Consider the following 18,604-nt stretch of genomic DNA (forward strand, 5'->3'; position numbering starts at 1 on the left):
GAGACGGCGAAAGTCAAGGTCTTACTCTTGGACTCTACCTGCAGTGTTACTAGAGCTGCATTGTGGACCAATGAATCCACAAGCAAGAAAAAATCGCCTCTGGAGAGGAAAACAGGTGGTAGGTAAAGGAGGAGCCTAGTTTTAGGGATAGTACAAGTTGAAAGGCACTACCAGGACCATAATGTCCCTTATACCACAAATCTAACGTCTACAGTGATCACCAAAATGTTACTCTCCAATTTTGGAGGGTATTTTTCTCCCTCATCAGAATAAGATTGCCTATGATAGGATTATTTGTTATAGCAAAGAAAATGGAATTTTTGCATTAGTCAGCTTTCCTAGGTTACACTTGTTGTGGCAAGTGAGAACTATCTAAAACTGGAAAGACTAAAAGCTAATGAGAAATATTATTTGAAAAACAGCGTTAATGACAGTGTTGCAGAGGCCCAATGTTATAGAGAGCTTTTCTAAAATATTCTAAAGACACCCAATATATATGCCAAACTGGAAAGAATTCAAGACAGAAAGCTTATGATTTATTTAGTTGGCTGTGCCGGATCTTGGCTGCAGCGCGTGGGGTCTTTGATCTTTGTTTGGCATACAGGATCTTTAGCTGAGGCATGCGAGATCTAGTTCCCTAGTCCAGGGATCGAAACCAGGGCCCCTGCATTGGAAGCTCAGAGTCTTAGTCACTGGACCACTAGGGAAGTCCCAAGACAGAAATTTTTATTTCCTCACTTTCTCTCATTCGCTGCTTAGAAACTGACTTTATTACCTCAAAGTAAAAACTTGTATTTGGCTTCCCTGGTGCTTTAAACAGTAAAGAATCTGCCTGCAATGCCAGGAGACCTGGGTTCGATCCCTGGATTGGGAAGATCCCCTGGAGAAGAGAATGGCTACCCACTCCAATATTCTTGCCTGGGAGATCTCATGGACAGAGGAGCCTGGTGGGCTGTAGTCCATGGCTTTACACACAAAGAGTCAGACATGACTGAGCAACTAACACACACTTCATGATCATGTATTGTTACACATTTGCATAATTATGTTCAATTAATTGCTTTGGGTTTTTTTTTTTTTTTTTTTTTTTTTGCTCTTTCATCATTCTGCCTAGAGTATCTTATGATCTTTTAAAACAGAATTCAAGGAGCAGGTATGTAAATTTTAGATAAAATGTTACCATCAGGTTTGGCCCTAATGCTAGAGCATTAGAGAATATTTTGGCTTCCTTCATTAATGCAAGGTGGTCCTTTTGTGATCGGGGAAGCACAAGCCTGCTTGCCTACTTTGTGTTGTGAGTATCATGAGTTCAATGAGATTTTCTAAGTTTCTAGGGCTCCAAACACTAAAGAAAGTCTTTTCTACTGCTCCTTTCTATGTTATTTCAATACTAGACTGGGGAGAGGAGTGATGGTACCAGCATCACTCTTCACTGGACTAAAGCTTGGTATATTTATTTCAAAACATGCTACATTTCTCATTTGAACATGTCTTTTAAATCTTCAATTTGGCCAGGGTATATAGCCTAATGGACATGTGCTTTTAAAAATTCAGGCCATGTTCCAAGCTGGAACTTAATTAGGATTAGAGAAGAAATTCAAACCATGTATCGAATTCATCTGCTGAAAATGTCAGTACCTGCCCTACTTATAGCCCATGATGACTGGGCAGCTTTAGGTGATCATGCTTGGTATCACATGGCCAATTGAGTACACAAAGATGGACACCCAGTGAAAGGGCCATCAATCCAAGAGCTAGGTATTGATACAGCTCATCTTTTATCCAGGCCATGTTATAATCACGGTCTCTCTTGGGAATTTGAACTAGGAATTACTACCAAGGGGAGGGGATAAACAGCAGTAGCAGCAGCGGAAAGGTTAGAGTTAGAGGTTATAGATAAGAATTTACCTACTTACCAGAGTTACCTATTTTATAAACCTGAGGTAACCTTAGCAGTCAGAAGGGTCAAAGCAAGATACCATTCTTTTGTAATATTTCAGTCCTTTACTGTGTATAAAAAGGTTTGTTTAATGTCTAATATGTGATCTATTCTGGAGAATGTTCCATGAATTCTTGAGAAGAATATGTTTTGTAATGTATTAGGTGTAATGTTCTGTACTTGTTAGGTCTTGTGGGTTTAGAGTATTGTTCTAGTCTTCTATACCCTTGCTGACATTCTAAGTAATTGCTTTATCCATTGTATAAAGTAAGATATTGAAGTTTCCAGCTATTATTGTTGAATTTTCTGTTTCTCCCTCTAATTCTGTCAGATTATGTTTCATGTGTTTTATTTAGGGTTCTGTTGTTAATATAATTATTTTATTTTCATGATGAATTGACCTGTTTATGATCTTAAAATGTCCTTCTTTTGCCTTAGTAACATTTTGTTGTCTTAAAGTCTATTTTGCAAGACATTTCTGTAGTCACGCTTTTTATCTTGTGGTTGACGTGTGAATATGTCTTCCTCTATCCTTTTATTTTCAATCAATTTATACCTTTGACTCTAAAGTATATTTCCTGTAAACAACATACAGCTGGATATTGTTATTTTTCATCCAGTCTCTGCTGTTCATTACATTGTAAGTATTATTATTGATGTGGTTGGAATCATATCAGTTATTTTGGTTTTCTTTTTCTATCTCATTATTATTTTAGTCCTCTGATTCTCTTTTAAAACCATATACACAATGGAGTATTACTCAGCCATTAAAAAGAATACATTTGAATCAGTTCTAATGAGGTGGATGAAACTGGAGCCTATTATACAGAGTGAAGTAAGCCAGAAGGAAAAACACCAATACAGTATACTAACGCATATATATGGAATTTAGAAAGATGGTAACAATAACCCTGTGTACGAGACAGTAAAAGAGACACTGATGTATAGAACAGTCTTATGGACTCTGTGGGAGAGGGAGAGGGTGGGAAGATTTCGGAGAATGGCATTGAAACATGTAAAATATCGTGTATAAAACAAGTTGCCAGTCCAGGTTCGATGCACAATACTGGATGCTTGGGGCTAGTACAGTGGGACGACCCAGAGGGATGGTATGGGGAGGGAGGAGGGAGGAGGGTTCAGGATGGGGAACACATGTATACCTGTGGCGGATTCATTTTGATATTTGGCAAAACTAATACAATTATGTAAAGTTTAAAAATAAAATAAAATTTTAAAAAAATAATAAAAGGAAAAAAAATAAAACCACATTTGAATTTAAGCAAATATTTTCTAGGGTATCATTAAACATTTTTAACTATTAAAGATGGAAAATATGGCCTTAAAAAAAAGCAAGAGGCTTTAACAGATGGCTTCTGCAAACTATTCAGCCATTCTCACCCCCCACAAAAATCACAAAGTGAAATTAGTTTGAGCCAACCACATTACGTCACCTTGTCTTACCCAAAGTACCCGCTAATTCAAGGACTTCTTAAATTAGATATTCACCATACCTTTGGAGTACAGATTTTAAAATATATGTATAAAACCACATTTAAACATTTAAATGGAAAATAAATGAGAAAATACCTAATTACTCATCATTGCTTCTGGTCAACTCAATAGAATCACTGTTATCAAGGTATTCCCATCATTCCAGGCAAAAACAATATTTGAGGTTATTTATGAAAAAACTGTCGTTCAGTCACTAAGTCATGTCCGACTATTTGTGACCCCATAGACTGCAGCACACCAAGCTTCCTCGTCCTTCACTATAAATGCTAATAAATCCATACACTCTTCTGTTTGAAACCTCGATGATGGACCACAGTACAGTTTGGGTTCCCTGGGAAGCAAACTCAGAGATGGAGTCTAACATCCAGGATGTTTATTAAGAAGCACTCTTGAGATTCAAAAGTGTGGAAGGGAGGGGAGGAAGCAAGATTGAGAGGAGGGAGAGGTCTAGCTGTGATACAGGCTTAGATGGTCCCACAGGGAACCTCCAGAGCTAAAATGTTCTTCAGAGATGTCCTAAGTGGGGGCCAGATGACCAGGTCTGTGTACTCCCTCATAGATCAGTCATGGGATGTGAGCCATGCAGAGAAGGAACATCCTTATGCTGGATGGGTCTCTGCACCTGAACTGCTGACGGTCCTGACAGCTAAAGACTGTCTCATAAGGTGTCCAGATTTCCCAGGACTATCCTGATTTCAAGCACTGAAAAATCCCAAGCAAACCAGAATGGCTGGGTACCCTACTGTCTGCCAATAGCGCTTAGGCAGCTGAGAAAACAAATCTTTCATTGAATAGCTGTGTCCATCACAACAGCTTTACTATTCCCTTGGATTTTAGGGACCTCATGCTGGAGTCCAGTATTTGCCAGAGTTGTTTAAAGCTCCAAGTGTTAAAAGGTAATTGCTGTGTTTCCATGATCATACCAACTGAACTTGCTTATAAGCAAGGAATAACCATAATATCTTCTCTCCTACATCCCACAGATTGATGATCACATAAATTCAGATCATTTTGGAAAGGACTCATTTTGGAAAGGATCAGGAGACAATACAATATCGAAGTCTGACGCTCTATCTAGTTACTCTGCAGGTGTGTTTCCCCATGACAAAGTCTCCTCTGCTGTGCATTTCCTGCTCTCTGCTGGGCATGGCCTGTCCCTCTAAGACAGCCTGAAAAATAGCAAATATGCCTGGAAACAATTATTAATATTATATGTCAAAATTTATAAGAAAACAGCCTGTCATAATGTCAAGAGAGGACAAACTTTATAGTTACAATTTGCCATATCTCACTGAATTCATGATATTTCAGTAACTAGTGATGTTCCTTACCATGCTTAAGATCACAGAATTGATTTTGAGTTTATAGTAATGACAGATGTACATGTTGATAAAGGAACACGAAACAAAAACTAAACGAACCACTGATTGGTTGACATGTTATGAGAACAGCTTTGGTCACAGAGGTGGGAGTTCAGAAAAGAGCTTGACTTCCCTTCCTACCAAAGCATCCTGGCCTAGACCACTTCCCAGTGGTTGGTCTCCATTCAGCTCCTCATACTGAACCCAAGAAACCACTCTTTTATGCAATGTATCTTCCTGGTGAACTGCAAGAGTTAGATCTGAGAAACTCAAGGAAGCAATAATCATTTACCAATAAATAGCTAAGTGACATCCAGGGGAGAACTTAAAATAATGTGCCTCCCAAGTAAACTAGCAAGTCAAGATGCTCAAAAACACTTCATTGATGGTTCCTTAAATTCAAGCTTAATTGGCTACCAATAAAGGAAACATTTATATAGCTATGAGAAGACACTGTGTGTGTGTGTTGGCTTTTGGGAAATGAATATTTACAGGAACTTGTATTATCAATCTTGGAAAGTATGTGCAAAAAGTAAAAACATTTTCCCTGTTTGTCTTCTCATTCTTAAGATGATAGATATCCAAATAATTTTCTATTGAAATAACTATGAATGTAACTCAAAATGGTAAGTATATCTACAAGGATGAATCTGCAATTTTCATTAGGTTAATGTTTTTGGTGGTGTTTTTTTGGTTATAGCCTTTCTTTTTCAAACCTATGACTCAAATAGCAGCATTAATTCTAGGACATAAACCCTTTTTAACAAATGCTACCCTACTGTTCATTTTAGATGTATGAATAATTCATCATAATTGCTTCAGTGAAAAATGAGCCTGCTCATAACCTTCATTTTTAAGAGATGGAACATGAATTATAATTCAGTGAATTTGGAGAGCAATCATTGCTTTTAAAAGGAAAACTAAGTTCTGGTATTACAATTACACAGAGAAAAATATAGAATTGAAAATATTAAAAATTTGCATTTTGGGGTTAGACTATGAGAAACTTAGAATACTGCAAAACTGTTCTTTAACAAGAGCAGAGAACAATCTTGTCTGATGCAGGAACTTTTACTCATTGAAGTCTTAAATTTTTTTATATTGAAGTATAGTCGGTTTACAATGTTTCAGGTGTACAGCAAAGTGATTCAGTTATACATATATATTTTTTTTCAGATTATTTTCTATTATAAGTAATTGCAAAATATTGAATATAGTCCCCTGTGTGATACAATAGGTCCTTGTTGTCTATCTGTTTTTATATAGTAGTATGTATTTGTTAATCCTAAATTCCACATCACCCCATTCCCCTCCCCCCCCGCCCCTTCCCTTTTGGTAACCATGAGTTTGTTTTCTATATTTGTGAGTCTTTCTGTTTTGTCAATGTTCATTTGTATCATCTTTTTTAGATTCCACATATGAGATATCAAATGGTATTTGTCTTTCTCTGACTTACTTCAGATAGTGTAATCATCTCTAGGTCCATCTATGTTGCTTGCTAGTGGCATTATTTCATTCTTTTTATGGATGAGTTGTATTCGTGTACCACATCCTCTTTATTCATGCATCTGTTGATGGATATTTATCCATGTCTTGGCTATTGTAAATAGTCCTGCAATGAACACTGAGGTGTGTGTACTTTTTGAATTATGGTTTTCTCCAGATATATTCCCAGGAGTGGGACTGCTAGATCATATGGTAACTCTGTTTTCAGTTTTCTAAGGAACTTCCATGCTGTTCTCCATATTCATTGAGTTTTAAAGCTGATAAAAATGCAACTTTCTAAAAAGTTAATTTTGTTGATTCGTATCAAGCAATTATATATTGGGAAGGTTTTCTTTCCCTTTTTTTAATGTGGTAAATGACACATAACATAAAATTGACCATTTTAACCATTTTAAAATACATGGTTCAGTGGTATTAAATGCATTCACATTGCGTGCCAACATCACCACCATCCACCCTGTAACTCTTTTGGTCTTACAATACTGAAACTACACCTTTGCTTTTAAATAGTAACTCCTCATACTGTTCTCCCCCACAGGCCCTGGAAACCAGCATTATGCTTTCTGTCTTGATGATTTTGACTGTTCTATATACCTCATATGGGTGGATGTAAGTGGAATCATAATGTATTTGCTTTATGTGTGTGACTTGCTTATTTTACTTAGCATGAAGCCCTCAAGGTTTATTCATGTTGTATACACCTCTTTTTTGAAGCTGACTCATATTCCATTCAATGTGTTCACCACATTTTACTTATCCATCCATTTCTCAATGGACACTTGGGCAGCTTTCATGTTTGTCACAGTGAATAATGCTGCTATGAACATGGGTGTGAAAATATCTCCTCGAGACATTGCTTCTCAATTCATTTGAGTGTATGCCCAGAAGTGAAATTGCTAAATCATATAATTCCATTTAAAATTTTTCATCATATTATTTACCACAGCAGCTATACCATTTTATATTCTCATCAATAGTGCGCAAGTGTTGAAATTTCCACAAATCCTCACCAAGACTTGTTATTTTCTGGTTTTTGATAGTAGTCATCTTGAACGTGAAAGTTTCTCAATCCGTGGAATTCTCCAGGCCAGAATACTGGAATGGGTAGCCTTTCCCTTCTCCAGGGGATCTTCCCAACCCAGGGATCGAACCTAGGTCTCCTGCATTGCAGGAGATTCTTTAACATCTGAGCCACAAGGGAAGCTCTAGTCATCTTAATGGGTGAATATATTATAATTCTCAGATGTAGGGATTCATTTAAAAGAAAACAGAGAAGAAAAACAATGAAAAAGCCAGTACCACATTTGTATAGTATCGATAAGAAAATGTAACTATAAAATGATTCAATTAATATTACTCACATCAATTTAATTATACAGCTGTCAGAGTAATGTGTAATATCAATGAAGAAATATTTGTAGCATGCAGATGGCTCTGTTTCCTAAAAAATAATGTCATAGGGCTTTTAAATTTGTATTTTTTAATTTAAAAAAGGTGATGTTATCTCGCTGGTGGCTCAGATGGTAAAGCATATGCCTACAATGTGGGAGACCCAGGTTCAATCCCTGGGTTGGGAAGATCCTCTGGAGAAGGAAATGGGAACCCACTCCAGTACTCTTGCCTGGAAAATCCCATGGATGGAGGAGTGTGTTAGGCTACAGTCCATGGGGTTGCAAAGAGTCGGACACGACTGAGAGACTTCGCTTATGTCTCCTGCATTGGCAGTTAGGTAGGTAGGATATTATCTCATACATTTGATTTGCATTTTCTTAGTTATTAGTCATGTTGAACATCTTCTCACAAACATATTGCCGTATATCTTTGTATATCTTCTTTGGAAAAATGTCTAGTCAAGTCCTTTACCTATTTTAGATTGAGTGGTTTGTTCTTTTGTTGAGTTTTAGGAGTTATTTATATGTCCTAACTATGAATCCTTTATCAGATATGTGATTTGCAAATATTTTCTGCCATCCTGTGGACTGCTTTTTTATCCTCTTGATAGTGTCCTCTGATCCACAAAGCTTTTCATTTTGAAAAAGGCCAATTTGTCTAGTTTTTCTTTCTTTCTTTTTTTTTTTAGTTTTTCTTTTGTTACCTGTGTCTTTGGTGTCATATCCAAGAAATCATTATCAAATTCAGTCGTGAAACTTTTACTCTACGGTTTCTTCTAAAAGTTGTATAGCGTTAGGTCTGAAATTGAGGTGTTTGATCCATCTATCTTTGGTGTTGAGTAAAAGTCCAACTTCATTTTTTTTTTTTTTTTTTTTTGCACGTGTTATCTAGTATTCCCAGCAGTATTTGTTGAAAAGATTGTCTTTTCTCCATTGAATACCCTTGTTGAAAATAATTTGGCCATATATGCCATTATTTCTGGGATTTCCATTCTGTTCCATTGGTCTATATGTCTTGTATACCAGTGCCATAGTGTTTTGATTACTGAAGCTGGGTGATAAGCTTTGAGACCAAGGAGTGTGAGTCCTGCAGTTTTATTCTTTTCAGGATTGCTTTGGCTATTTAGGGTCCCTCAAAATTCTATATGTATTTTTAGAATTGATTTTTCTGTCTCTGCCAACAGCATCATTGGGATTTTGAGAGGGATTGCATTGAATCTGTAGTTACTTTGGGCTTTACTGAAATTTTGATAATATTAAGGTTTCTAATCCATGAACATGAGATGTTTTCACTTATTTACGTTCTTATTTTTTTGAACAAAGTTTCATAGTTTTCATTGTACAAGTCTTTCACCTCCTTGATTATGTTAATTTCTAGGCATTTTGTTCTTTTTGATGTAACTATAAATGTAATTATTCTTGTAATTTCCCTTTCAGATTTTTCACTGTTCAAGTATAGAAATGCAACTGATTTTTGTGTGTTGATTTCATATCCTGCTACTTTGATGAATTCATCTACTAGTTTTAAGAACTTTTTTGTGAAATCTTTAGGATTTTTTTTTATACAAAAGATCATATCATCTGGAAACAGATAATTTAAACTTTTCCTTTCTAATTTGGATATATTCTATTTTTTTTTTCTTGCCTAATTTCTCTCACTAGAACTTCCAGTACTATGTTGAAGAGAAGTGGCAAAAGCAGGTATGTTTGTCTCATTCTTAATCTTAAGGAAAAAATTTTCAGTCTTTCCCTATTGAGTATGTGTTTTCTGTGGGTTTTTCACATATAGCTTTTATAATATTGAGGTAGTTTCCTTCTATTCCTATTTCATTGACTGTTTTTATCATGAAAGTGTGTTGAATTTTGTCACATGCTTTTTCTGTATCAGTTGAGATGATCATGGGTTTCTTCCCCTTCATTGTATTGATGTGGCCTATGATACTGCCCAATATTCATATGTTAATCTGTTTCTGCATTCGAGGAATAAATCCCACTCAGTCGTGGTGTATGATTCTTTCTATATGCTGCTGAATTTTGTTCGTTAGTATTTTGTTGAGTATTTTTGAATCAATATTCAGAAGAAATTTTGTGTAGTTTTCTTGAGGTGTTCATCTGGTTTTGGTATCAGGATTATGATAACCTCATAGGATGAGTTAGGATGTGCTCCCTCCTGTTCAATTTTTTGGAAAAGTTTGAAAAGGATTAGTGTTAGTTGTTTAAATGTGTGGCATTTAAATTTATTCACTGGTGAGGTCATCTGGTACAGGGATTTTCTTTTTCAGGAGATTTTTGATTACTGATTCAATCTCCTTACTAATTATAGGTCTATTCAGATTTTCTAATATTTTTATGTTTTGTGTTTCTATTTGTCCATTTTACCTAGATTATCCTCTTTTTTTTTTTTTTTTTTTGGTATAGAATTGTTCATAGTATTCTTACAATCCTTTTTATTTCTGTAAAATTGATAGTATGTATGAATGTGTTATTCGCTCAGTTGTGTCTGACTCTGTGACACCATGGACTGTATAGCCCACCAGGGTCCTTTGTCCATGGAATTCTCCAGGTAAGACTACTGGAGTGGATAAGCTATTCCCTTCTCCAGGGAATCTTCCCAAGTCAAGAATCGAATGCAGATCTCCTGCATTGCAGGCGGATGCTTTACCATCTGAGCCACCAGAGAAGCTCCCAGATTGATAGTAGTGCCCCCATTTTCATTTCTTACTTCAGTATTTTCATCTTGTCTCTTTTTTCTTAGTCCATTTAGCTAAAGATTTGTCAATTTTTAAAATCTTTTCAAAGAACTGACTTTTGGTTTTATTAATTTCCTGTTATTTTTCTATTCTCTGTATAGTTTATCTCTGCTCTACCTTTTTATTTGCCTCCCTTTGATAACTTTGAGTTTGGTTTGATCCATAGTCTTAAGTTAGTTTGTTGATTTGAGATCTTTTAAATTTTTTAATGTTTTTCTAATGACTAACCTACTGGGGTATTGGGAGAATGTAATTAATAACATACATGGATGCAAAGTATTTATAGCTATAAACTTGCTCCTCAACACCACTTTGGCTGTGTCCTATAAGTTTTCAGATGTTGTGTTTTCATTTGTTCCTAAGTATTTTCTAATTTCCCTTGTGATTTATTTTTTGATGCATTGATTTTTTAAACTGTGTTGTTTAATTTGTATAATTTCATGAATTTTCCAGCTTTCTGTATGGTACTGATTTCTAATTTCATCCCATTGTGATCAGAGAAGATATTTTGTGTGATATCTATCTTTTTTAACCTATTGAGTTAATTTATGGCCTAACTTATGGTCTATCTTGGAAAATGTCCCTGTGCACTTAAGAAGAATGTATATAATGGAATGTTCTATATAAATCTGTGAGATCTAGTTGATTTATTGCATTAAGTTCTCTTTTCCTTACTTATCTTCTGTCTTTCATTATTATGAGACAGATATTGAAGCTCTCTGACTATTATTGTAGAACTGTTTATTTCTTTCCAAGTCTGTCCATTTTTGCTTCATATATTTTTATTGCTCTTTCATTAGGTAAGGTGCATTTGTAATTGTTGTATCTTCTTGCTATATTGAAACTTCTATTAATATACAATGTCCTTCTTTGTCTCTTGTAAATACTTTTGATTTAAGCCTATTTTGTCTGATCTTAACATGGCTATTCTAGCTCTCTTGGTTACCATTTACATGGAATATCTTTTTCCATCATTTGCAATCTGTTTTGTGTCCTTGGGTCTCAATTGTGTCTCTTGTAGATAGCATGTAATTGAGTCATGCATTTTTATCCATTCTACCAGTCTCTGTGTTTTGACTGGAGTCTTTTGACAAGACTCTTTTGACAAGAGTTTACATTTACAAATGTAAATCCGTTTACATTTAAAGTAGTTACTTATAAGGTGAGAGACTATCTGAACCTCTGTGGTCAGAAGCAGCACTCAGCAATCAGAGCACAGATCTCAATATTTGGAGGATAAGGTACTTATTGCTCATCTTGGTTCCTGCAAGCTGTGTGAAAGGAACACATATACAGCTGCCTGCCATGTAGAGGGAGGGTGGGGGTGTGGGTGGGTGGCAGATGCTCCTGTGCTAAGAGCTGAAAATGACCAAAATTAATCACAATTTACCTTATAAGTCTTATCCTGGAAGTCTAAGCCTTCTACAGACCCCAGAGTTATAAAATATTTACATCAGAAAGATTCTACCTATGCAATTGTTGGGAGACAGATTCCTAGGGTCCCCTGCTCTTCTCTCTTTCTCCTGGGTGAAGTTATATTTAACTAAAATATTTTTCCTTTTCATTCAGACATAAATATCTTTCACTTGGCACTAAAGGAAAACAAACGTAAAATTCGTTTGCTGTGTAAAAGACCAAGCAAGTTGAGAAGCCTTATACATACACACAAAATAAACATGGTTCACTGTAATCATATCAAATCACAGTTCATTTCTTATTACTGATGAGGTTGGTGTTCAATTACCAAGCACAGAGAAAGCCGAGTGGAACCTCTGAATTGAAGCAGCATGGATATCTGAACAACTCATGGAGTTGGAATCAGTTACTTACTGAGTTTTACAGTTTAAAAAACCAATACAATATTGTAAAGTAATAATAATAATAGTAAATAAATAATAAATTTAAAAAATATTCTATGGAATATAACTCAGCCATTGAAAAGAATGCCTTTGAATCAGTTCTAATGAGGTGGATGAAACTGCAGCCTATTATACAGAGTGAAGTAAGTCAGAAAGAAAAACACCCATACAATATATTAACACATATATCAAGCTGGTTTTAGAAAAGGCAGAGGAACCAGAGATCAAATTATCAACATCCGCTGGATCATTGAAAAAGCAAGAGAGTTCCAGAAAAACATCTATTTCTGCTTTATTGACTATGCCAAAGCCTTTGACTGTGTAGATCACAATAAACTGTGGAAAATTCTGAAAGAGATGGAAATACCAGACCACCTGATCTGCCTCTTGAGAAATTTGTATGCAGGTCAGGAAGCAACAGTTAAAACTGGACATGGAAAAACAGACTGGTTCCAGATAGGAAAAGGAATATGTCAAGGCTGTATACTGTCACCCTGTTTATTTAACTTATATGCAGAGTACATCATGAGAAATGCTGGACTGGAAGAAGCACAAGCTAGAATCAAGATTGCCGGGAGAAATATCAATCACCTCAGATATGCAGATGACACCACCCTTATGGCAGAAAGTGAAGAGGAACTAAAAAGCCTCTTGATGAAGGTGAAAGTGGAGAGTGAAAAAGTTGGCTTAAAGCTCAACATTCAGAAAACGAAGATCATGGCATCCGGTCCCATCACTTCATGGGAAATAGATGGGGAAACAGTGGAAACAGTGGCTGACTTTATTTTGGGGGGCTCCAAAATCACTGCAGATGGTGACTGCAGCCATGAAATTAAAAGACGCTTACTCCTTGGAAGGAAAGTTATGACCAACCAAAGACAGCATATTAAAAAGCAGAGACATTATTTTGCCAACAAAGGTCCATCTAGTCAAGGCTATGGTTTTTCCTGTGGTCATGTATGGATGTGAGAGTTGGACTGTGAAGAAGGCTGAGTGCCAAAGAATTGATGCTTTTGAACTGTGGTGTTGGAGAAGACTCTTGAGAGTCCCTTGGACTGCAAGGAGATCCAACCAGTCCATTCTAAAGGAGATCAGCCCTGGGATTTCTTTGGAAGGAACGATGCTGAAGCTGAAACTCCAGTACTTTGGCCATCTCATGTGAAGAGTTGACTCATTGGAAAAGACTCTGATGCTGGGAGGGATTAGGGGCAAGAGGAGAAGGGGACGACAGAGGATGAGATGGCTGGATGGCATCACTGACTCGATGGACGTGAGTCTCAGTGAACTCCGGGAGTTGGTGATGGACAGGGAGGCCTGGCGTGCTGCGATTCATGGGGTCGCAAAGAGTCGGACACAACTGAGCGACTGATCTCATCTGATGGGATATAAAGATGCTAATGATGACCCTGTATGTGAGACTGCAAAAGTAGCACAGATTTAAAGAGCAGACTTTTGGACTCTTTGGGAAAAAGCGAGGGTGGGATGATTTGAGAGAATAGCATTGAAACATGTATATTATCTTATGTGAAATAAATTGCCAGGGCACATTTGATGCATGAGACAGGGTGCTCAGGGCAGGTGCCCTGGGATGACTGTGAGGGATGGGATGGGGAGGGAGGTGGGAAGGGGGTTCAGGATAGGAAACACATGTACACCCATGGCTGATTTATGTAAATGTATGGCAGAAACCACCACAATATTGTAAAATAATTAGCCTGCAATTAAAATAAATAAATTAAAAAAAAGATAAGATGATGGAGAAAAATAAAGGTGGAAACAGTCTAACTGTGCCATTGTCTGCGCTCTGCTGTTAAAATTTGTTGCTTAATAAGTATTTGATGATGGAATCTAGACAACTTATGGAAAGAAATGTTTTGGAAGTACCAGTTGTTTATATCCCCTTAATCAGCAAATCGGAGAAGGCAATGGCACCCCACTCCAGTACTCTTGCCTGGAAAATCCCATGGACGGAGGAGCCTGGTAGGCTGCAGTCCATGGGGTCGCTAAGAGTCGGACACGACTGAGTGACTTGACTTTCACTTTTCACTTTCATGCATTGGAGAAGGAAATGGCAACCCACTCCAGTGTTCTTGCCTGGAGAATTCCAGGGACAGGGGAGCCTGGTGGGCTGCTGTCTATGGGGTTGCACAGAGTCGGACACGACTGAAGCGACTTAGCAGCAGCAACAGCAATCAGCAAATAAGAGTACCTACTGTGTAGTAGACACTGGAGAGAAAATAGGACAAGTGGACAATCTCTGACCTCAGGGAACTAATAGGAAAAGTAAATAAATGAGAAAAACCCTAAAGAAGGGAACTCTATAAATGAAAATGGGGTTAATAGCAGAGAGCTTGTCAGGAAAATCTGACTTTCTAAAAACAATAATACTTGATCAGAGTATAATTATGTGAAATACTCTGAAATTAAGGCACTGGATGAAGGGTAGCATTTCAGGCTGAAGAAATGTGTATTTGGGAAAGTTGCAAGCCTTTTGGTATGGCAGGAGCACATGGTGCAAATGGAAGTGTGACAAGAAGAAAGCTGAAGAGGCCACTGAACTCAAACCCCAAAAGGCCTTTTAGAGCCTGCAACGGAGTCTGGCGCAATTCCATAGACATAGGTGAACTAGGCTGTGGTTTATATGCAAAGCAAGGTAGGTTAGCTATTATTCACCCTTTCTGTTCTATCCAAGAATATATCTGAAACAGGGCAGGATGTCATCCTGTTCAAAGTTAAAAGTTATTAACCAAGCAAGAGGAAATGGCTGAAGATTTGAAGTATTTATCTTAATAATAGCTAACTTGTAACACCACGTTGTTGCTCATGACTTAGGCAATAAGTGTGCATTTGAGCTGAGACTGTTGTGGCTGTTGAAAAAGCATTAAAAAGATGACACAAGAGAATAAAGTGACGGAATTTGAGTAGTTGTATATCACCTACTCCATCCTCAGTTTCATAAATCATGTTTCCCAGATGAACCTGAGCAAAGTGGGGAAGGTGAAACTGGTCGTGGGTCTTTTCCCCCCATATCCAACAGGGCGGACTCTGAGGAATCCCACCCTACTTCCCAACTCACCCGGACTATCTTTCCCTGCCCTCAATTTTCTCCTTCCATGTCTCACCCAGGATCACTTAGATTTTTTATCTACTTGCACTTTGACAAGAGAATGGAAGATTCCAGTCCTAATAAACCCACTAGGCAATAGCAGTAGCCTGGGGGCAGGAGGAAAAGGGGACGGCAGAGGATGAGATGGCTGGATGGCATCACCGACTCGATGGACATGAGTTTGAGTGAACTCTGGGAGATGGTGATGGACAGGGAGGCCTGGCGTGCTGCGATTCATGGGGTCGCAAAGAGTCGGACACAACTGAGCAACTGAACTGAACTGAACTGAACCTGCCCTGCAGAAGACTCCACCTTGAAAAGGATAGCCCCTTAACTTGGAGAAGGCATCTCTGACATTAGGATGTCAGTTCCCAAGGCTGCCTAGTCAGGGACTACTGTGTTGTGAGTTGAATGGGTGTAGCTGGGAGGGAGGGACACTGTTTCTTCCAAGCCTCTCATATCACCATCATTAACATGGAAATCATCACTAACATGAATCTCCAGCCTTGGAGCTGTTGAATGTTCATGTATTCAAACAGTTTCTCTCCCTTTTGCAGCCTCTGGGCCTGCTGGCCATCCTTGATGTGTGAGTAGTAGGCTTTGAGCCAGTGAAGTGCTGCAGAGTGCTATTTAGGCATTCACACATGTCAGATGATGTGTTTTTATGCATTGTGAACAATTAGTCTGATAATGTGTCCTCCCGAAGCATCCAGCAAGGGCTAGAAGTGGATCAAGCTGTGGGCAGACAGGAAATGTGGAGGCAATAGCTATAGAGGAGGAGATAAATGACACACTGAAAGCTCTGATAAAAATACCCTCATGGAGGGACACCGGGCCAGGGCTGATTGGCAGGGAGGCAGGCAGAGTGGTGCCACCTACTCCTCAGGCCCAGTCCTGAGCCCTGCTGGGGTGGAGCTGTGATCAGCCAAGCCCTGGGGCTCTGGCCTTGGCAATGTTCAGCTGCCCCACCAGGGCAAATCTTATAATTAAAGCATGGAATGTGAAAAACAGAACACTTCAGCTGGTACTTTAGTCTCATCTGAAATTCTGCAGACATGTGTCTTATAAGCAGTATAAGCAGAATTCTTATAAGCAGAATTTTAAGCCAATCTGAGAGTCTCTGTTTTTCAGTAGAAATTGCAAGCATTATTTTGACTGCTACTTGCTATCAAATGTTCAGTTCAGTTCATTTCAGTCACTCAGTCGTGTCTGACTCTTTGCGACCCCATGGAGTGCAGCACACCAGACCTCCCTGTCCATCACCAACTCCCAGAGCTTACTCATATGCATGTCCATTGAGTCAGTGATGCCATCCAACCATCTCATCCTCTGTTGTCCCCTTCTCCTCCCGCCTTCAATCTTTCCCAGCACCAGGGTCTTTTCAAATGAGTCCTTTGCATCAGGTGGCCAAAGTATTGGAGTTTCAGCTTCAGCATCAGTCGAAAGCTCAGTTGCTCATATCAAATGCTCAGTTGGTGAAATTGAAGGTCTTTCACTCAGAAGAGAAAAATCAAGAAGAACCTGAGGCTTGCATGCTTCTGAGCTGCTGTGAATGGCCCCGGCACTCCTGACCACCCTTCCGGCTAGGATGTCACTCAGATCCCTGAAATGGGGCCTCCTGCTGCTGACCCTGCTGATTGTCCTGGTGATGTGGTACCTTAGTCTGCTGGTATCAGTCTACAATGTGATTGAATGTGTGAACTGGATGTACTTCTATGAGTATGAACCCATTTACAGACAAGACTTCCGCTTCACACTTCAGGAGCATTCGAATTGCTCTCTTCAAAACCCATTTCTTGTCGTCTTGGTGACCTCACACCCCTCAGATGTGAAAGCCAGGCAGGCCATTAGAGTTACTTAGGGTGAAAAGAAGTCTTGGTAGTCTTGGTGGGGATATGAAGTTCTTACATTTTTCTTATTAAGCCAACAGGCTGAAAAGGAAGACAAAGTGTTAGCATTATCCTTAGAGAATGAACACCTCCTTTATGGAGACATAATACGACAGGAGTTTTTAGACACATACGATAATCTGACCTTGAAAACCATTATGGCATTTAAGTGGGTAATTGAGTTTTGCCCCAATGCCAGGTATATCATGAAGACAGACACTGATGTTTTCGTCAATACAGCAATTTAGTGAAGTATCTTTTAAATTTAAACCACTCAGAGAAGTTTTTCGCAGGTTATCCTCTAATTGGTAATTATTCCTATAGAGGATTTTACAAAAAAAAAACCATATTTCATACCAGGAATATCTTTTCAGGATATTCTCTCCTTACTGCAGTGGGTTGCCTTATATAATGTCTAGCGATTTGGTGCTGAGAATCTATGAAATGATGAGTCATGTAAAACCCATCATGTTTGAAGATGTTTATGTTGGGATCTGTTTGAATTTATTAAAAGTGGACATTCATATTCCAGAAGACACCAACCTTTTCTTTTTACATAGGATTCATTTGGATGTCTGTCAGCTCAGATGTGTGATTGCAGCCCATGGCTTTTCTTCCAAGGAAATTATCACATTTTGGCAGGTTATGCTAAGGAACACCACATGTTATTATTAATTTGACATTCTACCCAAAGCCTAGAAAAGGGAGGGATACTTTGTGGAAAGTGTTAACATTAGACTATGAAATCTCCAATGAAAAACTCGTGAGAAGGTCACTGTCTGGCTTACACAAAGCTGAAACTCATGTCGAGCCTATAGACTGGAGACTGGAGGGTTGCACTTGACCTGTGGTTTATTTGGACAACAATCAAGTCAAGCCTTTTAAAGGTGATATTCAGAGGAATTAAACATCTTATAAAGGAAGGGGAGGTTTTTGTTAATAAAATTAATAGGACCAAACAATTTGAATGTGTCATTGTATAGTCTAGAGCTTCTTAAATGTGTTTCATTGAATTATAAGCTCATTTATCCATAATAGCAAAACAGTGTGGAGTATTATTCATTGAGCAATCTAGTCAGTTCAGGGTTTTGTGTATATCTTACATGGATTACTAGTTTTTTTAAATATACCGTTCTGTGTAAAAGAAACTGGTTATTTCTGAACAAAATTTAATCTGTTTTTGGTCATTTGGAAAGTATTTCAAGATGTTGCAGTATTAAAGAGTTATCAATTATTATTTAATAATACTTAGAGTTTTGCACTTTATGGATGTGTGAAAGTTTTGGTTGTT

At 37.9% G+C, this 18,604-nt stretch overlaps 1 pseudogene; it reads left to right on the top strand.

The window, feature by feature from the left end:
- The first annotated feature begins 16,805 nt into the window (after positions 1-16,805).
- On the top strand, positions 16,806-18,009 carry LOC102414798 (annotated as a pseudogene).
- The last annotated feature ends 595 nt before the right edge of the window (positions 18,010-18,604 follow it).

This window comes from Bubalus bubalis, chromosome 7 (genome assembly GCF_019923935.1).
Source record: "Bubalus bubalis isolate 160015118507 breed Murrah chromosome 7, NDDB_SH_1, whole genome shotgun sequence".
NCBI classification, from domain to species: domain Eukaryota; kingdom Metazoa; phylum Chordata; class Mammalia; order Artiodactyla; family Bovidae; genus Bubalus; species Bubalus bubalis.